Here is a 20,127-nt window from a genome sequence, read left to right on the forward strand (position 1 = left end):
TTGTGGAGGGTTTTATAGCTACAGTTAACGGTTTTTCATATCATAACTTTAAATTTTCATTGCGTTCCGCTACTTGTAACATGTACTAGGTACATGTATATACCTATATTGTTTTCCTCCATAATATTTCCGATGCATTAACTCTTCGATATTAAATTAACACACTTGCTTGATATTCACATATAGTAAATATATGTATGTAAGCACATATGTACATATGTATTTATGCAACAATATTACTTTCAATTAAATAAAATTTACACACCAAATATGCGCGTACATATAAATAATTGTATATAGATACATATAAATACTTATATGCACATACTTATGACACATTGTTCCCGAAAACATGTTAGACATTTATTAAAACCGTTATATTGCCATACATTAAACATGTAAATTTTTAATGTGACAATATATGCAATAAACGACAGGGTTGCATTTACATATATACATATATGCTATCTACATAAAATATTTTAATCAAAACATAAATGATTATTCATTAATTTATGTGTTTTGTGTTTTTTGTTTTTCAAAAATTTCAAAGCTCTCAGATTTAGTTGCCAAAACTAAAATAATTACGAGCTTCATCAATAAATAAGCATACATCTTTATATTTACACATGTGTACATACAAACATATGTAGAATGCAAATTGAAAATTTTAACAGCTTTAATATGTAATTGTCTGCATATACCGCAATATTACGTAATTGTAATAATTTACTGACATAATTTAAACGGTGACAAAATATGTGCACGTAAATTAAATAATAAAATGAGTTGCCTGGAAAACCATCTGCAAGGTAGATAATATTTAATTCAATTAATTTCAATGGGCACAAATGGTGCTGAACGAAATGGCTGTGTCCTGATACAATTACACAGCAAATGAACTGATTTATGCAAATGTATGCTGGCGCAACAAATGCATGCTTGCATTTACATATATATGTGTGCGTGTGTAAATATATTTACTTATGTTGCCTTATATTGACAGCATTTGAATGACAATGGCGTATGCTTTGCACTCATTCAAGACTTCACACATATATGTATGTGTATACTAGGGTGCGTTAAAAAATACGAATATTTTTTTTTCACTTGGTACTCCGAAAAATAGGTGCTTAGACACTTCTACTAAAATCGCTCCAAGTAGGAGCTCTTAATTGTAACGGGCAGCTCCTCCACTTTACAGTTATTTATTTTTTTCCTATTATGAGATGGCAAAATTCATATCTCGCTTCCAACTACTTGAAAAAGTATCTCGTTTTAGAGATTTTGTAGGAAATGGAATGCTCTACAAAAATTGTCTGTATTTTGTCTTATTTAAAAAATTTGTTTTTATTATATATTATAACTTTTTATTGTCATTGATTTTTGACGATGGATATCTCGTAAACGCTTAACTTAATCGAAAAATTAGACAGATGATTTTTGTAGAATAATTAATTTCCGACAAAACTGTGAGTTTTGCAATTTAAAATGATTTTTTTTCACTGAGTTATAAAATTCAAATGAAAAAAAAATTGCCTTCAACTTAAACCGTTAATATCTCTTAAACGGTTAGGTTTTCGAAAAAATCGTAAGAAACCATTTTGTAAAGCATTGAATTTCTTAGAAGACTAATAAAACAAAATCTTTTTTCAGGTAGTTGGAAGCGAGATATGAATTTTTCTATCGATAATACGAAAAAAATCGATAACTGTAAGAGCTCATACTTGCAGAGCTTTTCGTAGAAGCATCTAAGAACCTATTTTTCAGAGCACCAAACAAAAAGAAAAAAATTCAGTTTTTTGACCCACCCTAGTGTATATATATATACACATATCTAATATATAATGTATATATACATATGTATATAAGTAGCTTATATTGATTATGAACGGAGTTGTTGTGAACAGCAGCGCTGAAAAGGTGTCAAAATAATTAGTAAAATATTTGGGAATATTTACATTTATATAAACACACAAACATGCTTATATTTATTGTTATCGAATGCGTTAGGAAATGTCTTAAATTATTTAGAAATTAGTCTTTGCACTTGCCTTAAAGCTTTTCATGTAATTATTTAAAATTATTGCTCATGGTTAATTCATAAACGAAAACAATAAATCTGTTTTTGAAATTAAAAATTTTTACTGACACTCTTTAAGAAAAGTCAGTTAAGTACAACTTAAGGCATAAATTTAGATCCTTCTGCAAGATTTTGTAATCTATTATATCATCATTAAAGGTTAAAAGAAGAAAGTAGTTCAGGCACTTTTGGCAGTCTCATCAGTTATTTCATTTCCAGGCAGACTCTAGAGACAGAAAACTGAGCCTTGTATATAGGCCCAACTCCTCATTTCAATGTTTATGACTTCTCTTACTTTACTTAATGGAGTAAAAGCTGTTGGAAGGAAAGTACAGAAATATATCATTATCCTATTCTTTTTTGGCACTACCCTATACACTTAGTCCTTTCATTGGTTGCTTGAGCGCCTTTGCTTTTGTTGTCCATCCATGGACGTCATATCTAAGAAGCTTTTCGCTAGATCGTCGTCTTCCATGTGTACAAAATCGCCTAACCAGCGCATTTGTTAAATTTTTTTTGCGCTTAACTAAATACATGTTGCCGTAGAGTTCATACAGTTCGTGGTTGCATCTTCTTCGTAACTCACGCGAACGACTTCAAAAATCGTGCGCAGAACAGTTCTCTCGAATACTTTGAGTGCTTTCCCATCTCTGTTCGTCAATTTACATACTTCTGCGCCACAAGATACTTGTAGGACACGAATAATTCGACACTTATAGCGCTTAATTTATGTACGTCTAGAGAGAGAGATCAACTTATCCAACATTCAATATAATGACGAGAAGAAATCACACTGTCTAAAACTTCGTCTGGTATTGAACAGCTCGGAGAGGTTCTTCCCAATTTTGGACAGAGCTTATGGTTGTGCTCAACGCCATTCTGCATAACCATATGAGTTTCGCAGAGAACTTGGCTATGAAATCGTTAAAAGGTGATGGGTGTCAATCTACTTTTTGAGGGTCTTCTCCAGTCAATAAAATAATCATTGAAGGAGCCCAGGTAAAATGAGCATGATTATGATTGGTTGAAAATTCTGCCAGAAGCGAATTTAAAATGGGCTTAAACTCCATTGAAGTGCGGAAAGTAATCAAAATTGTTGTTGAGTCTAATTAAAAAAACCGCATTTTATTAGATTTATAAAATAAGGCATTCTAGTTTTCTTAATAGAAAACTTGTAGCGTTGGCACGAAGCCATAATCTATTTAAGTTGTACCAGAACGCTTCCAGGATAATTGTGTTCGCTGTAAAAGATTATCTCGAACAAGTTTGTTTCCGCTCTCAGTTAAAATAACCTGTGTAATATTAATTCTTTAAGCTCTTCGAAACCCAGCAGCTGTTGAAATACCAAGAAGTTGATTAAATGTATATTCTTTAAGCTCTCAGCTACTGTTTCCTCCATGTTATTCCTATGGCAACAAGCACTCTCCGAAGCTGATTAACAGCCACAACACTCATCTCCATTAAAATGCGTTAATGCGTTTTCAAAGCACATAAACCCCTTTCCGGTTTATTAACGCACACAACTGACTAAAGTTATGCGCAACATTTTGGCGGCGAAGAAGCCACAACTATTAAAAGTTGAAGAACAAAAATATTCGCAAACAAATATAATTCAGCTGCGCCGTTAATGCAACTTCACGCGTAAATTGCAGCAATTTTATCACATTGTTGTAAAAAAAAAGTATTTTTTAAATAAAAAAAGCATTTTTGGGTGCATACACACACTGATGCACGCATGCCGAGCACATGCTGCCATCGCACCGTCCGTAAACTTTTGGGTTGTGCACTTTAAGTGTCGGAGACAAAAATTATGTTTATCTTGAAAATTAAAACACTGTGTAAAAGCGCTTTCAACTTTTAACTTAAAATGCAAAATGCACGGCAATGCATGTGTAATGCGTTGGAATTTGCATATATTAAATGTGCATATAGCTATGTATATGTGTGTGTGTGTATTGAAATAGTTGTGTGTATGGAGAGCAATGGGTGAGGTTTTCCACGTTTTAACCAGCTGCAGTGCACAGTAGGAGCATGTGGGTGCTGGTATACCCATATAACGCTTTGTAAATATGTGAGTGTGTGTAGGCGTGTCTACATATAAATATACATATATGTATACTCGTATATATTTTGCGCTTAATGGTGCTGGCCATGCCAAAAACATTGAAGGTAACAACTTTTTGGTTCATTAACGCTTATTGCATTTATGTAGCGCAAGACTAGGGAAGCGGAAGCCATGGCCGACACGTTACTAGTTGGCGTAGAACCTAGCGCTGTGGTGCTTAAAAGTGCGACAAGTGCTATTTGCAGGCCTACAGAAAACAGCGGGCCGTTTAAACTTGCACTAAGTGTTATTGTATTTGCATTGTCTACGCACGGTGGTGCATTTTAGGGTGGAAAAGTGCGACAAAAATCTTGTAAAAATTTAGTACAATATATCAAGAAATTCCTAAATTTTATGGAATTAATAATAGCTGTAGTCTTAAGAATGTCAAGCCGTAGTATTAAAATTTTGTATTCAAAAACGTTAAGTTTAAATAAGTGGCAAATTGGAGACTGATAACTTCCTGACCCTCTTCTTTTTGTACTTTAAAGTTTTCATCACTCGAAGTTTAATCTCAAAACTGGCTTTTAAGACTTTGAACTGCTACAGTAATTTTGAATTTGAAACCGTTATAAGTAAACTGTATAAAATAAAATGGATTTTCTCCAATTTTTTAAATTTAAACTTTCACTATTGACATGTTTAGTCTCAATCTATGTATAACTCAAGCAGATTTTCGTTTACTTACAACTGAAATCTAAGTGTGAATCCTTGAACCTTATAATTCTTAGGCTATGATTGAGAATTTTACTTATGGATTTTTCTAACAAAATCAAGTGGCAATTAATTTATTTTTAAAGCAGGAAAAGATATACATTTCAGCAGAAACTAATACTTAATTGTTCTTTTTATAAACATTTTGACCACAGCGCCACCTACTAATACATTTTGATATACTTTGTATCTTCCAGGCGAACAGCCAGAGCGCCACATAGTGAAAAACAATTTTGCTCAAGCATACTTAAAGGGGCTATATCTACTTGCGAAATAGAAAAAGCTGGTTCAAGCCGATTTCCAGGAGCAAGATGGAGATTTTTACGAAAATACGTTTTAGACTTAAGAGTGGCTTAAAACTCGAAACTATTATCATAATTCTTATTTCTTAAATCCACCCGACAAACATATCTACTTGTATGCAGACCGAACGGCCCTTCCGCTTCGGAGAAATTTCGTTCACCGATTTTGTATACACCGTTTAAAGTTTTGATAGCCAGATAATTGGTAAGTAAAAAAATAATGCTTATAAATGCGCTCATTACTCCGAAACTATTTCCAGATCAATTTCAAATTATCGGAGACTATTTTCAAATATATGTAGATTCGATATACATATATGCGTCAACTATTGTTTTTTGAAATTCACAAGTGGATATAACCTCTTAAGCAGGCAACCCTAAATTCTAACTGTTCTTTTGTAATTCTTATAATTGTATACTTATTTATAGACTTTCCTACCCATTTCAGGTAACAATTAGTGATCCTTTTCGAATACATTTTGTGCAGAGCGTCACGTGGTGTAAAATAATAGTGTTTGATATAATTTAAATCTTCCAGGTGAACCACCAGAACGCCACCTCGTGGAAGATATTGTTTTTTTGATTTGCTTCAAATCTTCCAGGAGCGTAATCAGAGCGCCATCCAGTGGAAATGGTATTTTTTCTTATACACTTAAAATATTCGAAAATTTCAATTTTAAATTTTAACGAATATTTCCTTCGCAACACCACACCGCCTCACAATGGCGCAACTTGGGTTCGGCAAGCGGCTTCTAGATAATAAATGACCGCCCATTAAATTGCAATTAAAAGCTCATATGTGTGCATAAACTTTTCGCTTTGCGCACGCTGTTAATTTCACCCCAGCCAAGCCAAGGCTTGGCGAGCAAACGAGCGCCGCAGACGACAAATGCAGTTGGCTATGTTTGTTGGCCTACGTCAAGGCGGAAAGTTGTTGACCGTGGCTATTAAAAAAAATATACGCAGCTGAAGCGTCATTAAGTTGAAAATTGCGCGCGCGCGCGCGATTGCGGCTGGAAAAACAACAACACTGACAATGGAGGCGACAAAAAACAGAGCGAAGAGCACAAAGTAGAGGCGACATTAAAATAAATACCCACAATGCCAAGTATAACTAGCAAGCTAGCGAGACGAGAGTGGAGGCTGCTGTGCGCCAATATTGAAAGTGTATGCGAGCGTAGGTTGGGCGCAATAGTGCGCTGGAATAATGGCATTAAAAGGTTATGCAGACGGACATTGAAGTCAGTGGAAAAAAAAAAACAAAAACAAAAATGTCATACAAAGACAAACAATCGTAATGTCATCAACAACAACAACAAATCGTTATGCTATCAACAACAACATCAAATAGCAATGGCATTAACAAGAACAAAAACAACATTTAAAAGTAATATATAAATAACAACAATGACTAATAACAGCGCGCGTAAACATAAAAGCCATTTAATAGCGAAAGCGTCCGCATAACTTTGGTGCGACATGGCGTATGAGCAATAATAAACAAATTACTCAACTGCGGCAAGGACAGCAGATACTTTTTGTTAATTATTGTTAACACTAGGTGACAACAAAAATAACAACCACAGCTTGTAAATTTCATTTTTTTACATCAAATGTGTTGTTGTTGTTGTTGTTTGCTTGTATTCTCCTTGTATCCTATTTGTTTGTTTATGACAATTCGTTATGCGTGTGTGTGTGTGCTTGATTGTTTGGGCTGCGCATTTACGCGCTTCACTGTGCGCTTAAGTGGCTTTTATTAATTGCTGCGGCAAACACAGTTGTTTTTGCAAGCTTAAAAGCTCCCACGCAATTATATCTGACAATGTAATGGTGCGGTGTTGTTATTACTTTTTTTCAACAGTTCTTACCATTTAGTCATAAAAACATATGTCGAAATATTTCACGGAATTTTACTGAATGTAAAATTATTACAGGCTAGTTCCTATTCTAGCAACATTTATCTGAAACCCAAGGCAATTTGTGTTGAAAATGTACCTAAGTATTGTAATACTTTTAAATTCACCTCAAGTCAATATGAGTACGTGGTTCTAGTAATTTACTAGTAGGATTTAGCCCAAATTACCTAAACTTCTATGGTTGTAGAAGCCTTAACCTTTGCCTAGACAGTCTTAGAAGTTTCTACAAAGTGATGTCGGTCCTTAATTTCTTATAAATCTAAACCTTTTTGGGCTACGTAACCTAAAAGTATTTCATTAGCAGTTAAGATAGTTTTTCTAACCCATAACAGCGAGGAGACTGCACAAAAGTGGATGCATTGAGGTCCATAAGTCCAGCGCTAGAACGCAAGAGGACATCCAACGATTCGCTTCCAATGGCATGAAATTGGGGTAAGAATGCTCTCCCTAGCAAGCTGCTTTGTAGTTTCCAGCGATTCCACTGTGTCCGAACAGCCAAGTCTAATATAGAAAAGGTTTCAAGCTGTCGCTTATGAAGTCAAAAACGCCTTCACTAGTTTTGAGACCACAGTTAGCGAGCTCAAGCCACTCAGCTATCGAAGTTAATGCACATCTCTCTGAAGGATATTGCACTTCGAAATAAAATTTCTACCGCTACGTTGACGTCAGCCACCTCCGCTTGAAAGACGCTATAGTGGTCTGGTAGCTGGAAACTAGAGTTGATGGAGAGCAACCGAAAGTAGTGCCAAACTTTCCGTGTAGTAAGGTTACTGTTGGTTTTTTGCTTATCAAAAGTGATACTCAGTTAAGCAAACTTTGAATATAGCAACTAGAATCTATTTTTGGCAAGCATCGTTTAAATAATTATTTTATTCGAAGATTTAACCAAAATAGGCAACACTGGCACTTATTTTTTAAGGACGTCACTTTTTGCCGATATACGCTAAATACTTGCCTACATTTAGGCATATTTTAGCTAAGTCGCACACCCAACATTGTGATGCTGGGAAAATATCTTAATTTCATGCTTTTTAAGAAGGTTTTAATATTTATTTTTGAAAAAATCATAGTTGTAACTCTTTTTTATATATTCTGAATTCATATATACAAAATATGAAAAAAATGTGTTATAAAAATAAAACATGACAGTGTCAATAATTGCGATTTAATCTATTAATGCGTACAAGAAATGTTTCAACTACTTTGGTAGTACGAATTTTATTTTTTTAGTTATATTATTGTGCTGAAATATTTCAGTATTGCATAGAAATATATTATTGTATTAAACTCTTTCTTTCCGATTTTCTATGTTTCAGCTCTGCAACTGCGATGGAGATTTTAATAAACGATGGAAAATTATTGCATCCTTGAAGTTGCGCTGAACCGCGTTAATAAATGTTATTGACAGGAAAAATAAATCAAAAAACAAATAATAAAAATATTTCATAAAGTTTATTAATACCAAGGAATTCTAAGAATACTGTAAAAACTCAAACAAGAATGACCACAAAAATGTCGATCACAATGAATATATGCTTGCTACCAGCTATAAGATATATAAGTAAATATTTACGTACTTGTATAAGTGCAGTAAAATTTTTGGAGCAACTTCAAAAAATTCCAAATTTTTTTATTTTTATTTTATTTATTTTTTCTTAATGAATTTCTTCGTTGAAAACTATTGCTTCATTTCCTACTTTAAGTGCTGCCAACGTATACTGGTTTATGGTTCAACTCAGTGCACCCCCCATAAGCTACCAGATTGCTAGATTGGCAATCCATACGCTTCTTCACTCTACCAACTCAATGCAATGCCATAAATTCAAATAGCCAATTGTGTGTGTGTGTGTGTTTGCCTAAGTCCAAAGCGGAGTAACTACTATATGTAAGTCCAAGAACTTACAAGCTAAGCGCCGACTGTATTTGTGTGCATAAAATGCATTAAAATCTATAAGAGACGGCAAATGAACGAACTAACAACGTCTTTGCTCACACTCAGCTCGAGCAGCGGCAGTAAAAGCAGCAGTGGCAGCAGTAAAAAGTAGCGCAAATTAAAATGTTTTCATTTTGTGCAAAACTTAAATATGCAAATTGTTTCGCCGAATAGCCAAAGGGCAAATAAATAACTTGGACCACCCCTGTTACCCCTATCTAGCCGCACTCAAGCTCACCGAAATGAAATATTGTAGTATGTGTGTATAACCCACGCCTTGCAGCAGGCAACAGCGTGAGAAAAGTCGTTTGGTCACTCATTTGCTATACACCCTATATATACATATGTAAGTATATATCTGTTTATTTGTAAATATGTGAACAGCAGCAGCAGGGTATACCCCCATTGCGCATATTTTTTAGTAATTAAGTGCTAGCAAATTGTTAATGAAAATATTGTGCTGCGCTATTTTTTTTACTATTTTTTCCTTAGCATTTATTTTACAGTTACTTTGTTGTTGTTTTCGGAATTTTGCATAATAATTCATTTACTTTATTATGGCTGCTCTGTGCATTTTCAACACCGCGGGCCAGCAATGAATTTTATTAATTTCTTACACTTAAAAGTTGCCAACTCTTTGCTCACGCATACTCAGCTGTATTTGTAACACATACATACATATATATGTACATCTATACATGTGCTTATCCAATATACATATGTATAAAGTATATATAAAGTTCGCAATTTGTACATATTCGCTTTAAACACTGTTTATCTTCGAGTTTATTTATTGGCCTTTTGCGTATTCATTTAATTAACTTAACAGCCTTGCTTTTCGATTATGCAATGCGGGTAACTGTGTGTGTGTGTGTGTATTTCCGTCTTGTTTTCGTACACCGCTTAAGGCGCTCAAATTACTTTATGGCAATATCTTGTTTATTCAAAAGCTCCTCTCGCCTTCCTGTGTTTATTTAAACTTAGCGCGCCTGTGGAAATCAAATATTTTCTTATTAATTTAGTGGAAGTAAGATAATTATTAGCAGAGAAGCATGCTTTCTTAAATTTATAAGCTTATAATAATGATAATGAGTCTTAATTATAACAACGTAGAAATGCAAACTAAATGAGAGTATATAAGTGAAATACCAATGGTTTTGACGAGATTCCTGATAAACCATCTCATTTTGGTGACACTGAATTGTTTTTCATTGCGCTCTAAAGTCAGCAATAAGTTTGTACATGCTATACTTTCTAAACCAACAAGTTTTGCAGAATCTTTTTTTATAGAATCTTGATGTTTATCCTAAGTTCTATTGCACGAAAAAAATTACCTTAATGATCTAACTTCAGTATCTACAGACCTTATTGATACATTTGTGTGGCTCTCACTAACTCTCAATAGCAATCTTCGGTTCTCACTGTTCTCTTTGGTTCTCACCGGCTCTCTCCTTACTGTCACTTATTGGCTCTCTTCGATTCTAACCGCCTTTCTTCTCACTAGCTCTCTTTGGTTTTGACCTCATCTCACTATATCACCTATCACCAGCCGTCACTGCCCCTTCTCTATTCTCACCAGCTCTCATTAGTTCTATTTACTTCCCTTTGATCCTCACTATTTCTCAAATGTTCTTACTGATTTTCGCCGGTTTCCTTTGGATCTCAAGTGCTTTTACTTTTTAATACTTTCTAGCGTTCACTGGATCTCATTAGCTTACTTTGGTTTTCGCCTATTTTCACTACCTTTCCCGGCTCCTTTCGGTTTTCATTAATTTTCCCCGACTCTGTTTGGTTTCCACCTCTTCTCTTTAGTTCTGACTGTCTCTCTTTGCTTTTCACCGGTCTGCACTGGTTCCAGCGCGTTTTCTTTAGTGCTCACTAATTCTCGCCGATTCTCTTCAGCTCTCATCACCTCTTACCAGCTGACACTGAGGCTATGTAGTTCTTACTGGCTCTCCTCGGTTTCTATCCGGTTTTTTTTGCCTCTCAAAGCTTTCACCGGCTCTCCTCAGCGCTCAACTAATCTCACCGACGCTAACGCGGTGTAATGATCATCCACTGAATCACCGCCTTTCATCGCATTATTACTTGTTCTCGACTTTTACGATCCTGACTGATAGTATTAGTCTAAGTAGAATCCTGTAAAGACATGAATATGTGCGCGACGACTTAAAAATCCTACATAAGCAGTTGACCGCCTTTTTTAGTTAATGCGCAGTGCGACGAATATATTCCTTATTTACTGCTCAAAATGTTTCCATGTAACCCAGGGAAGCACGAATAAACCAGCAGACCGGCACATAGCCGATCAAATACATCAAAAGCTCTCAAAACACAGCATTACCAGTCGCAAATATGCTCATAATTTGCGTTTTTGAGTCACAATCATCGTCACAATGCCGTGTACTCGCCACTTTTGTCTGGCAATGCTACGCGCGGTAAAACGGTGCCTTTGATACACTCACACTCGTGTGTAAGCCGCGCCATACTTTTTGATAACCACAGCAAATCCTTTGATTTCGTTGTAGCGCGCCGTCATAAGTTTGGTTATTGCTATTGTTGTTGGTTTGGCCTGTGATACTTGAGTCACACACACACACATACCAGCCGTTGTCCGCATAAGCGCTGATGCTGGTTGCCGACGTAAGAGGCACTTGGCCCGCTTGGCCTCTCACAGCTATGCCATTCCGTAACAGCTGGTAAATGAGCATGAGTATTCAACTGTCGGTGTGTGTGTATGTGTGTGCATGCTGCAATACATGTATGCTCGCTGGTATTTATAGCTTGGCGCTGGTGCCAGCAATTTACAAAATCCTTTCACAATCAAACTCAACCACAGATGAAATATTTGGAATGAAGGCTTCACAACACCAACAACAACAACAACTGCGACGTATTTAAGTTTGCTGTGCCGGTGTAGAGCATAGCGGGTACATAGCAACAATTATACTGATCAACGGTACATTGGCGGCAACAACAACAGTGCAGATACAACGTCTACTGTTGACTCGAACATATTTCGGCTGTCGGCTGGCATATTTGGCGGCGCAAAGGCGCATTTGTCCATTGAAAGCACAAATCGATTTTCTATTGTAAGCCCCCAAAATGTAAGCAAAGCGCAATTGTTTATTTTTTCTGCACTTGCCATACTCAAACAGACTCAGTTCGGCGGCTTTTGATTACTTTAACAGCAAGTGGAGAGGTAAAAATTTAATTTTGTTTAAAGAAATGTGTGTGATTGCAGATATTTATATATATAAATGGTTAATGTGAGCCTCTATAAATGTACATGTAATAAAAAATAATATACTATACTTGCAAAAAATTATTTGATTAGTTTTTCTTCTAAATTCACGAATTGGATCCTTCCTTCTAAGAGAGTAAAATCAGCGAAATATAATTTATAAAGAAGTTCCTTTGCCTTTGAATTTTGCCTTCGCTTTTCTCCATATGCATTAGTTGAATACTGAAAAGGACGTACATTTTTATCAAATTTCTTGTCGGAGCTGGACTTTAATTCAAAATTTTTAAAATAACGGTAAAGTAATGCTTTTCTTGATCCCCACAAGCTGTTAAAAATTGTTTAAAGTCGTTTGACCATTTAACTTCATAAAATTGGAACTATTTTTGTAATCAAATTTTTTTTAAGAATAAGCTTTCATTCATTAAATCACAAACCACTTGAAGCTGAGGAAAATAAAAGAATTGGCAGATGTCTAAAGGTTCAAAAATTCACCATGAACATTCACCAAACAAAAATTTGCTAATCTCGAATCTCAAAGGTATTGATATTTATAAATCTCATAGTATACTACCTAGCTAAGCATTTATGTAATATGTTATGTAAAATATTTCTTACAGGACCCTGATTTTGATTGGTGAGTTTGTATGGCAGATTTGCGCTATAGTAATCTGATCTGAAAACTTTCTTGAGAGATTGTGCCATTGCCTTGGACAATACTACACGCCACATTTCGTGAAGATGTCTTGATAAATGAAAAAGTTTTCAAAAGAAGCACTTGGTTTCGAGCATTCAGTTTGTATGGCAGCTATATGCCATAGTATGCCGATATCGGCCATTCCGACAAATGAGCTACTTCTTGGGGAGAAAAGGACGTGAGCTGATGATTTATATATCGGTCTGTAACATAATTCGTAAGAATCTTAATATACCCTGTTCAGAATATAATTACAATGTATAAACAATAGTGATTCAGTAAGTATTATATCGAGCCTGAAAGAATGATTTCAATGAGATAATATTCACCCAGGTACCTACATACCGAAATATGTGAATTATAGCGTTTTCGACGAGCTGTTGAATGCTTCCCTTTTTTATATACAAAAATTTGTAAGCCTTGGGTGCTCAACATGTCGAATGTGCGGAGGTGCCTATCAACAAAATTATTTAAAACTTTCAGTAATCTCTTCTCTTAAATCTAAAACTACCGTATTGTTGCTGCAGCTTAATAAACTAGTATTGCGCTGACACAAAGAAAAAACCAACTGAGTTGAGCATCGCTGGCTATTAACTCCCTTTCTTTTAATTAAATCATTTTTTTTCCAAGTAAGTACTATGTTGGCAAAAAGAGTTACACAAAACAAATTTAGAAATAAAATTTCACAATACATCACTTTGCTACCTGCCTACCATTGTTTTCATTACCTTCCATAATAATTACATCTGCTCAAGGTTAGCCCGCCTTTTTACATCGCAAAACTTAACAAACTCTTTAGTTGTTAAAATATACTCAATCACGGTAGACCGAAACCTAAAGTAGTGCAATTTAAAAACTATAAAACATAAGCAATCTTCATAAATTTGCCGCAGTCTGCTTATGTGCTTTTAACACCTACACTTCATAGATATTAGTAGCAGCGCACTAAAATGGGTAGCATACGTAAAGCGCGCATACCGGGATTCGTTTGTCGCTTATGCACCGCGCTGAGCCGCGTGGTTATCCACATATTTGGTAATCGCGGCAAGAAATTGAACTTAGTGGAGAAAGTTAATAAATACGTGCCAATTAAAATATCACCAACCGATTCATTGCCGAAAGCGATTTGCCTAAAATGCCTCAACCGGGTAGAAAAGAATTACGCGCTCATGAGACGTTTGGCGCATATAAACTGGTTAGTAGAGATAAGTCACAGACGCAATATTTCCGAGCCTGCTTCTGTTTCGAATACCGATTTTCTTATGTGAGGAAGATTGTAACGAACAGATGTGACATATTGAGATATTACAACCACTTTGCTATTGACAACGATATTGGAAACGTAAAAGTGTTTTGTTTTTCACAATTAAAAAACAAAGTATTGAAGCGAGCTGATATAATAAAATATAATAAATAAATCAACGGCCATAGCAGACGTATTAAACTACAGAAAAAATTTAACGAAAAAAGAAACAGAATATATTTAAGTTTTTTTTTTTATTATGTCTAAAACATTTTATTAATTTATCTTATTTATGAATATATATTTATAACATTAGAAAAGTTGCTTTAAAAAATAAAATGAGTGCTCGTAAAATTTAATTATATAATAATTTGTATTACAACAACATTTTTTACAACCTTTATGATATTTTTGGTATAAATATTGTGAGCTTAAAGAATTAGACCAAGAGAATAAAAGGTTTGGTTACTTGTGAATGTGTTTTTCTGGAATTAATAGAATCTCTTTTGGTCTTTTAATCAACTGACAGAATCTTTGATATGAGACTGAGCATTGTGTGTTGAATATCACATATCACAACCTGGTTCTGAGGAGCCTAAATAGTTGACAACTTACTATCCACTATAAGTATTTTCTTTTCCAACATTAAAAAGATCATGCTAGTGGAGAGCTGTTATATAAGATATAATTGAGGATATCGGGAATTCATCGGCTTTTAATGACGTTCAAAACACTTGCACATTATTTTATGAATTCTTAAAATTTTAAGCTACTAAGTTTCATAAAAATTAAATACAAATAACTGCAAACAAGTTTGAAACTAAATATAAATAAATTAAAATAAAACCAGCTGCCACCGATACAGCCAGCATAATCGGTACAGTTACTCGGCAGAGACGCAACTGAGCGCAAAATTTCACTCACACGCCGCAAATATGTTGCAATTATATGAAATATACATACAAATATACATAAATTAATGTTATATGTGTGCATTTGGTAGCCTAGCAGCCAGCGCTGTGAGCTACTTGTGCGTATCTGCATACAAGCGTTAAGTAATTTTCTGCCTTTTAAGACATCAAAAGGATATTAGCAAAAAGCATTCACATTTGCAAAAGGTAAAGAGTACGAGTATTTATATGGAGAGCAAGTATCCACTTGTGTTTATGCGTGAGAGCACACTTCTATATGTATTTATATATGCTAGTGTGTGGCTGTGTATTTGTGTGAGGAAATATTTAGGACATGTGAAGTAAAAGTAGAAATACTAGTAGACCGAGTGGAAAAGCAACAATAGCAATAAAGAGAAACATATGTAACTATGAATATATTTATTTATGTAGAAGCGCGGCGAATAAAAATGCTGCAAATATTATATTATATAAAAATGGATTTGAGAGTGTTATAGAGGTTTAAATATTATAAATTACTTAATTGCAAAGCAGTCAACTTATGTGTCTTTTTCTAGTTTTGAACGAAAGATATTTACATATATTCTATATAATATGTCTTGAAAGCTTTAACTTCTATACATTTAGACCAAACTTAATTCGTTAGCAAAATTTCACCGAAATTGTTTAGTTTTCGAACGTTCCACCAAAACTCATCAGACTAAATAGTATAAATACCCGATAATATCCAAAGTCGGAGTCTCTTTTCTCAAACATGAAACTAATGAGTTTGAAAAATCTAATTTCGTCGATATATAATATTTCGAAAAACATTTTTGAAAGATATTGTTTAACTTAAAAATTTTGGAAAACAAATACGCTGAACAAGGTATATTCAGTTTGCCACGGTGTTTGTAACAGCCAAAAGAAAACATCAGAGACCCTATAAAGTGTATATATAAATGATCGCCTAACGAGCTGATTTAATTTAGCAAAGTCCGCCTGTCTGTCCGTCCGTCTATTTATATACGAACTAGTCCCTCAGTTTTTGAGATATAGATCTGAAGTTGTACACCCGTCCTTTTCGCACCAAGAAACCGCTCATTATCAAAAATTATCAAAAAATATTAAGGTTGCACTAAACATTTAAAGCCTCGGAAAAATGTAGCCTTAAGTTTGCGAAGTCATATAAAAGAAAAAACTTGAAAATTAAATATTTAAGTTTTTTAATACTTTAGGGCCACCCTAGTACCAACTCAACTTTTTTTTTTAAGAAAGCAATCAAGTCATAAACTTAAATTATATCTGAAATAATAGTAAAAAGAATATCTAATTTATTTTAGAACCACCCTCGTACCTTGGTTTTGAGGAAAGTTTTCATAAAGAAGTACAAATAAGAAAAAATGTAATTTTGTATTAAATAATATCGAAAAAAAATATTTATAACAGCATTCATACCATTTCAGCTTAATTTTTAGGAAACAAATAATAAATAGAAAAAATAAAAATTGAATTAATATATTAACGAAAAATAAAACATTACATAAAATACTAAACGATTCTAATTTTTGTATAAAATAATAAGAAAAAAATAAATTTAAAACAACCTTCCTAACTTTCCATTTATTTTTTAGAAAATCACTAACAAGCAAAAACCTTAATTTTGTATAAAATAATATTGAAAAACCATTTCAATTTATATTAAGGAAAGCACAAATTAGTAAAAAATGTTTTTTTATATAAAAAATATTGCAAAATTATCGAATTTTCAATAAAAAATAATATAAAATAAATAAATTTGAAAGCGAAAATTGCAAAATTATCGAATTTTCAATAAAAAATAAATAAATTTGAAAGCGAAAATTGCTCCACCCTAATATTATGTCATCTAACACACCCAATATGCGCTCAAAGCGTTTATTTGCATATTATGTGTGAAAGTTTAATGAAAATAAATGGCTTTAATTGCAAAATCTGCTACAAGCCTATTTAGCTTGGCGCTTACAGTTGCCATGGCAACTACTTTATCATTATGCTTTGCCACGGAAACTGACTTTTGTTGCCCTTTAAGTAGACTTACATGTTGGCCATATGCTCCTTATGTACTTACTTACATTTATTTGAGTAATTTTAAAATCTGCATAACTCATATATATATGTGTGTTTGTGTTTGTGCGTGCGAATGCAAAAATTAAACATATTTTCTTACGTCTCCCTACGTCTTTGGTAATTGTGGTTTGTCTTGCGGCAGTATTAGTTGCTTAATGGACAAAGTTGTAGCATAACGGCAGGCGCATATTTACATTATACTAGCAACGGTTCATATTTACAGTTATATTTGTTTGCTTATTCATATTTCTGTCGGCTGCTGCTTTTAACCCTTGGAAAAAATATTGTTTATATTATGCAAATTGTTAGTTATGTTGTTGCTGCTGTTGTTGGTAAAATTACTTTGCTATTGGCTATATTTGCAATCATATGTATATAAGTATGTGTATGCGTGAGTCAATAAATTTAAATGTCTGTGTGTGAATCTTTTATGCGTTAAACTATCGTTAGCAGCGAACGGAAGCTATTTTAGCAAACCGAAAGCCATCAGCCAGCAACAACAAAAATAACCATAACAACAACAATGGTAAACAAGCGCTAACCAGTATGATACAGCCATAACTGTATAGTTTCCTTAGCAGCAGCAGCGGCAGCATTGATAGCGCGCTACGTAGCCACAGCTATTTACAAACACACACACACACATACTTATATAAGTAAACATTCAGTTAATGAATAATTAATTTTTATTATGCAGTAGTTGTAGCTTAAATATGTACATTTGTAAGTACGTAACTATTTTAGGAAAAGCTTCGCCTTTGTGGCTCTAAAATTGCCCCAAGTCTTCGCAAGCATGCATACGCACTTACATATATATTAGGGTGCGTCAAACATGAATATTATTTCACTTACAACTCTGAAAAATATATTTTTAGACACTTTTAGGAAAGTCTCTTCAAGTATGAGCTTTTAATTGTAACGTAACCGTTAATATCTTTAAATGGTTAGGCTTACGAAAAAAACGTAAGAACCCATATTGTAGAGCATTAAATTAAAAAGAAAATATATTCAAGTAGTTGAAAGCGAGATATGAATTTTTCTACCTGAAAATAAAAAATATATAGAAAACCGTTAGATGGAGCGCCTTTCCGTTGCAATCTAAGAGCTCATACTTGGAGCGCCTTTCTTAGAAGTGCCCATCAGCCAACTTTTCAGAGTACGAAGCGAAAAATAAGTATTTTTTTAACCCACCCTAATATACATATATACGAAATGTTCTTATATGCATATGTATCCATAAGGAAGCGGAAGCCTTGAAGTTTGCCGCTATTGCTTGCTTTGCTGTGCGGTTGTTAGTGGTTTTTGCAAATATGCAAGTCGCAGATTAATTTCATCTTAAAATAGCAGTTAGGTCGTGTAATGAATATACACTATATAAATTAAATTAAAAAATTTCATGCAACACACACATTGAAATTCATAACTCATCTTCAAGTAGTTGATAGTTTTGTTGGTCTTGTTGTTACGTGGTAAAATCATTTACAAGAAAGCTTCGTCAAAGCTATTTAAATAGAGTGTTGCTAATTTTTGATTTATTTTTGTTGTCTATAATATTTAAAAACAAACATTAAATAATAATACTTCTAATTTATTAAAACAAGGTTATTACAAGCTTAGCTTAAGGCGAACGACACTTAATAATATATTATTTTCAAACATAATTTTAGCAATCATACTTTTAGTTTATTATAACAAATTTATAGGGTATGTTTGTAGCATAACTTTAGGCGAGCGACTCTTCATAATATAGTATTTCATTAATTCAGCTGCATTTGCTGGATTTCTCGAATGAGTTATGAAATTATAAATCAAGTAGTGCATGCTACGTTCACAAGAATATACATTTTTAGCATAATCTCAAGCTCTGTCATGGTGTATTCTGTATATTCGCTAATATTTAAATTGAAAATAAAAAAGGATTGTAAAGCATAATAGGTGATCTAGAAAAATCTGGCTCACCGCCAGACAGCTTTTCTCTAAGGTTCTCCCAGAGATGGGCTACGGGATCAAGGGGACTCAAAATTTTATTTTTTTTTAATTGAATCAGCTATTACTAAACTATATTTAATTCTCTAAGTGCATATTATTTTGATATATTTATTAAATAAAACGCCTTTTCAGAGGGCATAAAGCTCTAAGCACGTAAGTTCTGTGGTGTGGCTTCGAACCACAAATTTTTCAGATAGACAGCTCTTTAAAATTAAATTACTGCTTCTCTGGACGAATTAAATTTTGCCTTTCATAGAGATTTTTGTAATCTTCAAAATGTCACTGGTTCTGTATGGTATAGCCCTCATTGGTTTCTTCAGCAGATTGGATTCTAGACGAACCGAAAGTGTAAGAATGGATAGGATCGATGGCCTAATAGACATACGTAGGTTGCCTTTTAAATTTGGGGATTTGCAATCTGACAACTCACAACTTTATCGTAAAGTTTGGCATTTTTGATGTTATACATACTCAGAACGTTTTGACATACGAGCGCTATTTGTGTTATTTACAGTAACTTAAAATATTCATCTCGGTCAAAGAATCACAAACATTTTCGCGCGGTTATTTTTTTCAACTTTTGACGTGAATTAACTCAGCAACAATGCATCGATGAACTAAATCCAAATTTTCACGATAAAGCTCCATCACGGACCAGTGTTTATCGATTGTAGAGTGAACTCAAACAAGGACGTAGAGCACTCCAAGACGAATTTCGTGAAGGTCGTCCAAAATCAATTGTTCTTCCAGAAACTATGTGCAAGATCGTCTTGTGGCCTATCGTGACATTGAGACAACTATAAGCATTTGTAGAACCAGAATATATTCAATATTGTATAAACGTGTGACGTTAAATCAAATTTGTTCCCGATGGATCGCGCACAATGTCGAAACCGTTGATATTGG

The 20,127-nt window shown here is 33.9% G+C and overlaps 3 long non-coding RNA genes across 3 annotated transcripts; 2 read left to right on the top strand and 1 right to left on the bottom strand.

Moving 5' to 3' along the window:
* The first annotated feature begins 5,328 nt into the window (after window positions 1-5,328).
* On the top strand, window positions 5,329-5,712 carry LOC118680056 (uncharacterized). The gene is made up of 2 exons (XR_011396864.1): window positions 5,329-5,408; window positions 5,464-5,712. It is a non-coding gene; the product is annotated as an uncharacterized lncRNA (long non-coding RNA).
* Window positions 5,713-8,549: 2,837 nt separating this feature from the next.
* Window positions 8,550-10,995, bottom strand: LOC138857668 (uncharacterized). The gene is made up of 2 exons (XR_011396865.1): window positions 10,417-10,995; window positions 8,550-10,041 (listed from the first exon to the last, which is right to left on the bottom strand). It is a non-coding gene; the product is annotated as an uncharacterized lncRNA (long non-coding RNA).
* Window positions 10,996-12,081: 1,086 nt separating this feature from the next.
* Window positions 12,082-15,555, top strand: LOC138857667 (uncharacterized). Its single transcript, XR_011396863.1, has 3 exons — window positions 12,082-12,159; window positions 12,702-12,834; window positions 12,914-15,555. It is a non-coding gene; the product is annotated as an uncharacterized lncRNA (long non-coding RNA).
* The last annotated feature ends 4,572 nt before the right edge of the window (window positions 15,556-20,127 follow it).

Source organism: Bactrocera oleae, chromosome 6 (assembly GCF_042242935.1).
Source record: "Bactrocera oleae isolate idBacOlea1 chromosome 6, idBacOlea1, whole genome shotgun sequence".
Taxonomy (NCBI): domain Eukaryota; kingdom Metazoa; phylum Arthropoda; class Insecta; order Diptera; family Tephritidae; genus Bactrocera; species Bactrocera oleae.